The sequence below is a fragment of the Staurois parvus genome, unplaced genomic scaffold (assembly GCF_062004578.1).
Source record: "Staurois parvus isolate SC_StPar_1 unplaced genomic scaffold, SC_StPar_1.0 ptg003351l, whole genome shotgun sequence".
Lineage (NCBI taxonomy): Eukaryota > Metazoa > Chordata > Amphibia > Anura > Ranidae > Staurois > Staurois parvus.
Window position 1 is genome coordinate 22,446 of NW_028321147.1, and position 12,954 is coordinate 35,399.

A 12,954-nucleotide genomic window follows, 5' to 3' on the forward strand; every position below is an offset into this window, starting at 1 on the left:
GCAACAATGTGACATCCGATCATAGAGCAACAATGTGACATCCGATCATAGAGCAACAATGTAACATCCGATCATAGAGAAACAATGTGACATCCGATCATAGAGAAACAATGTGACATCCGATCATAGACAGAGACACAACAATGTAATATCCGATCATAGAGCAACAATGTAACATCCGATCATAGAGTAACAATGTGACATCCGATCATAGAGCAACAATGTAACATCCGATCATAGAGCAACAATGTAACATCCGATCATAGAGCAACAATGTAACATCCGATCATAGAGCAACAATGTGACATCCGATCATAGAGCAACAATGTGACATCCGATCATAGAGCAACAATGTGACATCCGATCATAGAGCAACAATGTAACATCCGATCATAGAGAAACAATGTGACATCCGATCATAGAGAAACAATGTGACATCCGATCATAGACAGAGACACAACAATGTAATATCCGATCATAGAGCAACAATGTAACATCCGATCATAGAGTAACAATGTGACATCCGATCATAGAGCAACAATGTAACATCCGATCATAGAGCAACAATGTAACATCCGATCATAGAGTAACAATGTAACATCCGATCATAGACTGAGAGAGACAACAATGTAACATCCGATCATAGACTGAGAGACAACAATGTAACATCCGATCATAGAGCAACAATGTAACATCCGATCATAGAGAAACAATGTAACATCCGATCATAGAGAAACAATGTAACATCCGATCATAGAGAAACAATGTAACATCCGATCATAGAGAAACAATGTAACATCCGATCATAGAGCAACAATGTGACATCCGATCATAGAGCAACAATGTAACATCCGATCATAGAGCAACAATGTAACATCCGATCATAGAGCAACAATGTAACATCCGATCATAGAGCAACAATGTGACATCCGATCATAGAGCAACAATGTGACATCCGATCATAGACTGAGAGACAACAATGTAACATCTGATCATAGAGCAACAATGTAACATCCGATCATAGACTGAGAGAGACAACAATGTAACATCCGATCATAGACTGAGAGACAACAATGTAACATCCGATCATAGAGCAACAATGTAACATCCGATCATAGAGAAACAATGTAACATCCGATCATAGAGCAACAATGTAACATCCGATCATAGAGAAACAATGTAACATCCGATCATAGAGCAACAATGTAACATCCGATCATAGAGAAACAATGTAACATCCGATCATAGAGCAACAATGTAACATCCGATCATAGAGCAACAATGTAACATCCGATCATAGAGCAACAATGTGACATCCGATCATAGAGCAACAATGTGACATCCGATCATAGAGAAACAATGTAACATCCGATCATAGAGTAACAATGTGACATCCGATCATAGAGTAACAATGTAACATCCGATCATAGAGCAACAATGTGACATCCGATCATAGAGCAACAATGTAACATCCGATCATAGAGCAACAATGTAACATCCGATCATAGAGCAACAATGTAACATCCGATCATAGAGCAACAATGTAACATCCGATCATAGAGCAACAATGTAACATCCGATCATAGAGCAACAATGTAACATCCGATCATAGAGCAACAATGTGACATCCGATCATAGAGCAACAATGTGACATCCGATCATAGAGCAACAATGTAACATCCGATCATAGAGCAACAATGTAACATCCAATCATAGAGTAACAATGTGACATCCGATCATAGACAGAGACACAACAATGTAACATCCGATCATAGAGCAACAATGTAACATCCGATCATAGAGCAACAATGTGACATCCGATCATAGAGCAACAATGTAACATCCGATCATAGAGCAACAATGTGACATCCGATCATAGAGCAACAATGTGACATCCAATCATAGAGTAACAATGTAACATCCGATCATAGAGCAACAATGTAACATCCGATCATAGACTGAGAGAGACAACAATGTAACATCCGATCATAGACTGAGAGACAACAATGTAACATCCGATCATAGAGCAACAATGTAACATCCGATCATAGAGAAACAATGTAACATCCGATCATAGAGCAACAATGTAACATCCGATCATAGAGAAACAATGTAACATCCGATCATAGAGCAACAATGTAACATCCGATCATAGAGAAACAATGTAACATCCGATCATAGAGCAACAATGTAACATCCGATCATAGAGCAACAATGTAACATCCGATCATAGAGCAACAATGTGACATCCGATCATAGAGCAACAATGTGACATCCGATCATAGAGAAACAATGTAACATCCGATCATAGAGCAACAATGTAACATCCGATCATAGAGCAACAATGTAACATCCGATCATAGAGCAACAATGTAACATCCGATCATAGAGCAACAATGTGACATCCGATCATAGAGCAACAATGTGACATCCGATCATAGAGCAACAATGTAACATCCGATCATAGAGCAACAATGTAACATCCAATCATAGAGTAACAATGTGACATCCGATCATAGACAGAGACACAACAATGTAACATCCGATCATAGAGCAACAATGTAACATCCGATCATAGAGCAACAATGTGACATCCGATCATAGAGCAACAATGTAACATCCGATCATAGAGCAACAATGTGACATCCGATCATAGAGCAACAATGTGACATCCAATCATAGAGTAACAATGTAACATCCGATCATAGAGCAACAATGTAACATCCGATCATAGACTGAGAGAGACAACAATGTAACATCCGATCATAGACTGAGAGACAACAATGTAACATCCGATCATAGAGCAACAATGTAACATCCGATCATAGAGAAACAATGTAACATCCGATCATAGAGCAACAATGTAACATCCGATCATAGAGAAACAATGTAACATCCGATCATAGAGCAACAATGTAACATCCGATCATAGAGAAACAATGTAACATCCGATCATAGAGCAACAATGTAACATCCGATCATAGAGCAACAATGTAACATCCGATCATAGAGCAACAATGTGACATCCGATCATAGAGCAACAATGTGACATCCGATCATAGAGAAACAATGTAACATCCGATCATAGAGAAACAATGTAACATCCGATCATAGAGTAACAATGTGACATCCGATCATAGAGTAACAATGTAACATCCGATCATAGAGCAACAATGTGACATCCGATCATAGAGCAACAATGTGACATCCGATCATAGAGCAACAATGTGACATCCAATCATAGAGTAACAATGTAACATCCGATCATAGAGCAACAATGTAACATCCGATCATAGAGCAACAATGTAACATCCGATCATAGAGCAACAATGTGACATCCGATCATAGAGCAACAATGTAACATCCGATCATAGAGCAACAATGTAACATCCGATCATAGAGCAACAATGTAACATCCGATCATAGAGCAACAATGTAACATCCGATCATAGAGCAACAATGTGACATCCGATCATAGAGCAACAATGTGACATCCGATCATAGAGCAACAATGTAACATCCGATCATAGAGCAACAATGTAACATCCAATCATAGAGTAACAATGTGACATCCGATCATAGACAGAGACACAACAATGTAACATCCGATCATAGAGCAACAATGTAACATCCGATCATAGAGCAACAATGTGACATCCGATCATAGAGCAACAATGTAACATCCGATCATAGAGCAACAATGTGACATCCGATCATAGAGCAACAATGTGACATCCAATCATAGAGTAACAATGTAACATCCGATCATAGAGCAACAATGTAACATCCGATCATAGACTGAGAGAGACAACAATGTAACATCCGATCATAGACTGAGAGACAACAATGTAACATCCGATCATAGAGCAACAATGTAACATCCGATCATAGAGCAACAATGTGACATCCGATCATAGAGAAACAATGTAACATCCGATCATAGAGCAACAATGTAACATCCGATCATAGAGAAACAATGTAACATCCGATCATAGAGAAACAATGTAACATCCGATCATAGAGCAACAATGTAACATCCGATCATAGAGCAACAATGTAACATCCGATCATAGAGCAACAATGTAACATCCGATCATAGAGCAACAATGTGACATCCGATCATAGAGTAACAATGTAACATCCGATCATAGAGCAACAATGTAACATCCGATCATAGAGCAACAATGTGATATCCGATCATAGAGCAACAATGTGACATCCGATCATAGAGCAACAATGTAACATCCGATCATAGAGCAACAATGTGACATCCAATCATAGAGTAACAATGTAACATCCGATCATAGAGTAACAATGTAACATCCGATCATAGACTGAGAGAGACAACAATGTAACATCCGATCATAGACTGAGAGACAACAATGTAACATCCGATCATAGAGCAACAATGTAACATCCGATCATAGAGCAACAATGTGACATCCGATCATAGAGCAACAATGTAACATCCGATCATAGAGTAACAATGTGACATCCGATCATAGAGCAACAATGTGACATCCGATCATAGAGCAACAATGTAACATCCGATCATAGAGCAACAATGTGACATCCGATCATAGAGAAACAATGTGACATCCGATCATAGACAGAGACACAACAATGTAACATCCGATCATAGAGCAACAATGTAACATCCGATCATAGAGCAACAATGTGACATCCGATCATAGAGCAACAATGTAACATCCGATCATAGAGCAACAATGTGACATCCGATCATAGAGCAACAATGTAACATCCGATCATAGAGCAACAATGTGACATCCGATCATAGAGCAACAATGTAACATCCGATCATAGAGGAACAATGTGACATCCAATCATAGAGTAACAATGTAACATCCGATCATAGAGTAACAATGTAACATCCGATCATAGACTGAGAGAGACAACAATGTAACATCCGATCATAGACTGAGAGACAACAATGTAACATCCGATCATAGAGCAACAATGTAACATCCGATCATAGAGCAACAATGTGACATCCGATCATAGAGAAACAATGTAACATCCGATCATAGAGAAACAATGTAACATCCGATCATAGAGCAACAATGTAACATCCGATCATAGAGCAACAATGTAACATCCGATCATAGAGCAACAATGTGACATCCGATCATAGAGTAACAATGTAACATCCGATCATAGAGCAACAATGTAACATCCGATCATAGACTGAGAGAGACAACAATGTAACATCCGATCATAGAGCAACAATGTAACATCCGATCATAGAGCAACAATGTGATATCCGATCATAGAGCAACAATGTGACATCCGATCATAGACTGAAAGAGCAACAATGTGACATCCGATTTACCCAATGTACCGTATGGAAGTCCACCTCCTCTATGTACCGTATGGAAGTCCACCTCCTCTATGTACCGTATGGAAGTCCACCACCTGTACGTACCGTATGGAAGTCCACCACCTCCTCTATGTACCGTATGGAAGTCCACCACCTGTACGTACCGTATGGAAGTCCACCACCTCCTATATGTACCGTATGGAAGTCCACCACCTCCTCTATGTACCGTATGGAAGTCCACCTCCTCTATGTACCGTATGGAAGTCCACCTCCTGTATGTACCGTATGGAAGTCCACCTCCTGTATGTACCGTATGGAAGTCCACCTCATCTATGTACCGTATGGAAGTCCACCTCCTCTATGTACCATATGGAAGTCCACCACCTCTATTTACCGTATGGAAGTCCACCACCTCCTCTATGTACCGTATGGAAGTCCACCTCCTCTATGTACCGTATGGAAGTCCACCACCTCCTCTATGTACCGTATGGAAGTCCACCTCCTCTATGTACCGTATGGAAGTCCACCTCCTCTATGTACCGTATGGAAGTCCACCTCCTCTATGTACCGTATGGAAGTCCACCACCTCCTGTATGTACCGTATGGAAGTCCACCACCTCCTCTATGTACCGTATGGAAGTCCACCACCTCCTCTATGTACCGTATGGAAGTCCACCTCCTCTATGTACTGTATGGAAGTCCACCACCTCCTCTATGTACCGTATGGAAGTCCACCTCCTGTATGTACCGTATGGAAGTCCACCTCATCTATGTACCGTATGGAAGTCCACCTCATCTATGTACCGTATGGAAGTCCACCTCCTCTATGTACCATATGGAAGTCCACCACCTCTATGTACCGTATGGAAGTCCACCTCCTCTATGTACCGTATGGAAGTCCACCACCTGTATGTACCGTATGGAAGTCCACCACCTCCTCTATGTACCGTATGGAAGTCCACCACCTCCTCTATGTACCGTATGGAAGTCCACCTCCTCTATGTACCGTATGGAAGTCCACCACCTCCTGTATGTACCGTATGGAAGTCCACCACCTCCTCTATGTACCGTATGGAAGTCCACCACCTCCTCTATGTACCGTATGGAAGTCCACCTCCTCTATGTACTGTATGGAAGTCCACCACCTCCTCTATGTACCGTATGGAAGTCCACCTCCTGTATGTACCGTATGGAAGTCCACCTCATCTATGTACCGTATGGAAGTCCACCTCATCTATGTACCGTATGGAAGTCCACCTCCTCTATGTACCATATGGAAGTCCACCACCTCTATGTACCGTATGGAAGTCCACCTCCTCTATGTACCGTATGGAAGTCCACCTCCTCTATGTACCGTATGGAAGTCCACCACCTGTATGTACCGTATGGAAGTCCACCACCTCCTCTATGTACCGTATGGAAGTCCACCACCTCCTCTATGTACCGTATGGAAGTCCACCACCTGTATGTACCGTATGGAAGTCCACCACCTCCTCTATGTACCGTATGGAAGTCCACCACCTGTACGTACCGTATGGAAGTCCACCACCTCCTCTATGTACCGTATGGAAGTCCACCTCCTATATGTACCGTATGGAAGTCCACCACCTCCTCTATGTACCGTATGGAAGTCCACCTCCTCTATGTACCGTATGGAAGTCCACCTCCTGTATGTACCGTATGGAAGTCCACCTCCTGTATGTACCGTATGGAAGTCCACCTCCTGTATGTACCGTATGGAAGTCCACCTCATCTATGTACCGTATGGAAGTCCACCTCATCTATGTACCATATGGAAGTCCACCACCTCTATTTACCGTATGGAAGTCCACCACCTCCTCTATGTACCGTATGGAAGTCCACCTCCTCTATGTACCGTATGGAAGTCCACCACCTCCTGTATGTACCGTATGGAAGTCCACCTCCTGTATGTACCGTATGGAAGTCCACCTCATCTATGTACCGTATGGAAGTCCACCTCATCTATGTACCGTATGGAAGTCCACCTCCTCTATGTACCATATGGAAGTCCACCACCTCTATTTACCGTATGGAAGTCCACCACCTCCTCTATGTACCGTATGGAAGTCCACCACCTCCTCTATGTACCGTATGGAAGTCCACCTCCTCTATGTACCGTATGGAAGTCCACCACCTCCTCTATGTACCGTATGGAAGTCCACCTCCTGTATGTACCGTATGGAAGTCCACCTCATCTATGTACCGTATGGAAGTCCACCTCCTCTATGTACCATATGGAAGTCCACCACCTCTATGTACCGTATGGAAGTCCACCTCCTCTATGTACCGTATGGAAGTCCACCTCCTCTATGTACCGTATGGAAGTCCACCACCTGTATGTACCGTATGGAAGTCCACCACCTCCTCTATGTACCGTATGGAAGTCCACCACCTGTATGTACCGTATGGAAGTCCACCACCTCCTCTATGTACCGTATGGAAGTCCACCACCTCCTCTATGTACCGTATGGAAGTCCACCACCTGTATGTACCGTATGGAAGTCCACCACCTCCTCTATGTACCGTATGGAAGTCCACCACCTGTACGTACCGTATGGAAGTCCACCACCTCCTCTATGTACCGTATGGAAGTCCACCTCCTATATGTACCGTATGGAAGTCCACCACCTCCTCTATGTACCGTATGGAAGTCCACCTCCTCTATGTACCGTATGGAAGTCCACCTCCTGTATGTACCGTATGGAAGTCCACCTCCTGTATGTACCGTATGGAAGTCCACCTCCTGTATGTACCGTATGGAAGTCCACCTCATCTATGTACCGTATGGAAGTCCACCTCATCTATGTACCATATGGAAGTCCACCACCTCTATTTACCGTATGGAAGTCCACCACCTCCTCTATGTACCGTATGGAAGTCCACCTCCTCTATGTACCGTATGGAAGTCCACCACCTCCTGTATGTACCGTATGGAAGTCCACCTCCTGTATGTACCGTATGGAAGTCCACCTCATCTATGTACCGTATGGAAGTCCACCTCATCTATGTACCGTATGGAAGTCCACCTCCTCTATGTACCATATGGAAGTCCACCACCTCTATTTACCGTATGGAAGTCCACCACCTCCTCTATGTACCGTATGGAAGTCCACCTCCTCTATGTACCGTATTGAAGTCCACCACCTCCTCTATGTACCGTATGGAAGTCCACCTCCTCTATGTACCGTATGGAAGTCCACCTCCTCTATGTACCGTATGGAAGTCCACCACCTCTATGTACCGTATGGAAGTCCACCTCCTCTATGTACCGTATGGAAGTCCACCTCATCTATGTACCGTATGGAAGTCCACCTCCTCTATTTACCGTATGGAAGTCCACCACCTCCTCTATGTACCGTATGGAAGTCCACCTCCTCTATGTACCGTATGGAAGTCCACCACCTCCTCTATGTACCGTATGGAAGTCCACCTCCTCTATGTACCGTATGGAAGTCCACCTCCTCTATGTACCGTATGGAAGTCCACCACCTGTATGTACCGTATGGAAGTCCACCACCTCCTCTATGTACCGTATGGAAGTCCACCACCTGTATGTACCGTATGGAAGTCCACCACCTCCTCTATGTACCGTATGGAAGTCCACCACCTCCTCTATGTACCGTATGGAAGTCCACCACCTGTATGTACCGTATGGAAGTCCACCACCTCCTCTATGTACCGTATGGAAGTCCACCACCTGTACGTACCGTATGGAAGTCCACCACCTCCTCTATGTACCGTATGGAAGTCCACCTCCTATATGTACCGTATGGAAGTCCACCACCTCTATGTACCGTATGGAAGTCCACCTCCTGTATGTACCGTATGGAAGTCCACCTCCTGTATGTACCGTATGGAAGTCCACCTCCTGTATGTACCGTATGGAAGTCCACCTCCTGTATGTACCGTATGGAAGTCCACCTCATCTATGTACCGTATGGAAGTCCACCTCATCTATGTACCATATGGAAGTCCACCACCTCTATTTACCGTATGGAAGTCCACCACCTCCTCTATGTTCCGTATGGAAGTCCACCTCCTCTATGTACCGTATGTAAGTCCACCACCTCCTGTATGTACCGTATGGAAGTCCACCTCCTGTATGTACCGTATGGAAGTCCACCTCATCTATGTACCGTATGGAAGTCCACCTCATCTATGTACCGTATGGAAGTCCACCTCCTCTATGTACCATATGGAAGTCCACCACCTCTATTTACCGTATGGAAGTCCACCACCTCCTCTATGTACCGTATGGAAGTCCACCTCCTCTATGTACCGTATGGAAGTCCACCACCTCCTCTATGTACCGTATGGAAGTCCACCTCCTCTATGTACCGTATGGAAGTCCACCTCCTCTATGTACCGTATGGAAGTCCACCACCTCTATGTACCGTATGGAAGTCCACCTCCTCTATGTACCGTATGGAAGTCCACCACCTGTATGTACCGTATGGAAGTCCACCACCTCCTCTATGTACCGTATGGAAGTCCACCACCTGTATGTACCGTATGGAAGTCCACCACCTCCTCTATGTACCGTATGGAAGTCCACCACCTCCTCTATGTACCGTATGGAAGTCCACCACCTGTATGTACCGTATGGAAGTCCACCACCTCCTCTATGTACCGTATGGAAGTCCACCACCTGTACGTACCGTATGGAAGTCCACCACCTCCTCTATGTACCGTATGGAAGTCCACCTCCTATATGTACCGTATGGAAGTCCACCACCTCCTCTACAGTATGTACCGTATGGAAGTCCACCTCCTGTATGTACCGTATGGAAGTCCACCTCCTGTATGTACCGTATGGAAGTCCACCACCTCTATGTACCGTATGGAAGTTCACCTCATCTATGTACCGTATGGAAGTCCACCACCTCTATGTACCGTATGGAAGTGCACCACCTCTATGTACCGTATGGAAGTCCACCTCCTCTATGTACCGTATGGAAGTCCACCTCCTCTATGTACCGTATGGACGTCCACCTCCTCTATGTACTGTATGGAAGTCCACCTCCTCTATGTACCATATGGAAGTCCACCTCCTCTATGTACCGTATGGAAGTCCACCTCCTCTATGTACCGTATGGACGTCCACCTCCTCTATGTACCGTATGGAAGTCCACCTCCTCTATGTACCGTATGGAAGTCCACCACCTCTATGTACCGTATGGACGTCCACCTCCTCTATGTACCGTATGGAAGTCCACCTCCTCTATGTACCGTATGGAAGTCCACCTCCTCTATGTACCGTATGGAAGTGCACCACCTCTATGTACCGTATGGAAGTCCACCACCTCTATGTACCGTATGGAAGTCCACCACCTCTATGTACCGTATGGAAGTCCACCTCCTCTATGTACCGTATGGAAGTCCACCTCCTCTATGTACCGTATGGAAGTGCACCACCTCTATGTACCGTATGGAAGTCCACCACCTCTATGTACCGTATGGAAGTCCACCTCCTCTATGTACCGTATGGACACCCACCTCTATGTACCGTATGGACGTCCACCTCCTCTATGTACCGTATGGAAGTCCACCTCCTCTATGTACCGTATGGAAGTCCACCTCCTCTATGTACCGTATGGAAGTCCACCTCCTCTATGTACCGTATGGAAGTCCACCTCCTCTATGTACCGTATGGAAGTCCACCACCCCTATGTACCGTATGGAAGTGCACCACCTCTATGTACCGTATGGAAGTCCACCACCTGTATGTACTGTATGGACGTCCACCACCTCTATGTACCATATGGACACCCAGCTCTATGTACTGTATGGACGTCCACCACCTCCTCTATGTACCGTATGGAAGTCCACCTCCTGTATGTACCGTATGGAAGTCCACCACCTCCTCTATGTACCGTATGGAAGTCCACCACCTCCTCTATGTACCGTATGGAAGTCCACCACCTCCTCTATGTACCGTATGGAAGTCCACCTCCTGTATGTACCGTATGGAAGTCCACCTCCTGTATGTACCGTATGGAAGTCCACCTCATCTATGTACCGTATGGAAGTCCACCACGTCTATGTACCGTATGGAAGTCCACCTCCTGTATGTACCGTATGGAATTCCACCTCCTCTATGTACCGTATGGAAGTCCACCACCTCTATGTACCGTATGGAAGTCCACCTCATCTATGTACCGTATGGAAGTCCACCACCTCTATGTACCGTATGGAAGTGCACCACCTCTATGTACCGTATGGAAGTCCACCTCCTCTATGTACCGTATGGACGTCCACCTCCTCTATGTACCGTATGGAAGTCCACCTCCTCTATGTACCGTATGGAAGTCCACCTCCTCTATGTACCGTATGGAAGTCCACCGCCTCTATGTACCGTATGGACAACCACCACCTCTATGTACCGTATGGAAGTCCACCACCTCTATGTACCGTATGGAAGTCCACCTCCTCTATGTACCGTATGGAAGTCCACCTCCTCTATGTACCGTATGGAAGTCCACCGCCTCTATGTACCGTATGGACAACCACCACCTCTATGTACCGTATGGAAGTCCACCTCCTCTATGTACCGTATGGAAGTCCACCTCCTCTATGTACCGTATGGAAGTCCACCTCCTCTATGTACCGTATGGACACCCACCTCTATGTACCGTATGGACGTCCACCTCCTCTATGTACCGTATGGAAGTCCACCTCCTCTATGTACCGTATGGAAGTCCACCTCCTCTATGTACCGTATGGAAGTCCACCTCCTCTATGTACCATATGGAAGTCCACCACCCCTCTGTACCGTATGGAAGTGCACCACCTCTATGTACCGTATGGAAGTCCACCACCTGTATGTACTGTATGGAAGTCCACCTCCTCTATGTACCGTATGGAAGTCCACCTCCTCTATGTACCGTATGGAAGTCCACCTCCTCTATGTACCGTATGGAAGTCCACCACCCCTATGTACCGTATGGAAGTGCACCACCTCTATGTACCGTATGGAAGTCCACCACCTGTATGTACTGTATGGACGTCCACCACCTCTATGTACCATATGGACACCCAGCTCTATGTACTGTATGGACGTCCACCACCTCCTCTATGTACCGTATGGAAGTCCACCTCCTGTATGTACCGTATGGAAGTCCACCACCTCCTCTATGTACCGTATGGAAGTCCACCACCTCCTCTATGTACCGTATGGAAGTCCACCACCTCCTCTATGTACCGTATGGAAGTCCACCTCCTGTATGTACCGTATGGAAGTCCACCTCCTGTATGTACCGTATGGAAGTCCACCTCATCTATGTACCGTATGGAAGTCCACCACGTCTATGTACCGTATGGAAGTCCACCTCCTGTATGTACCGTATGGAATTCCACCTCCTCTATGTACCGTATGGAAGTCCACCACCTCTATGTACCGTATGGAAGTCCACCTCATCTATGTACCGTATGGAAGTCCACCACCTCTATGTACCGTATGGAAGTGCACCACCTCTATGTACCGTATGGAAGTCCACCTCCTCTATGTACCGTATGGACGTCCACCTCCTCTATGTACCGTATGGAAGTCCACCTCCTCTATGTACCGTATGGAAGTCCACCTCCTCTATGTACCG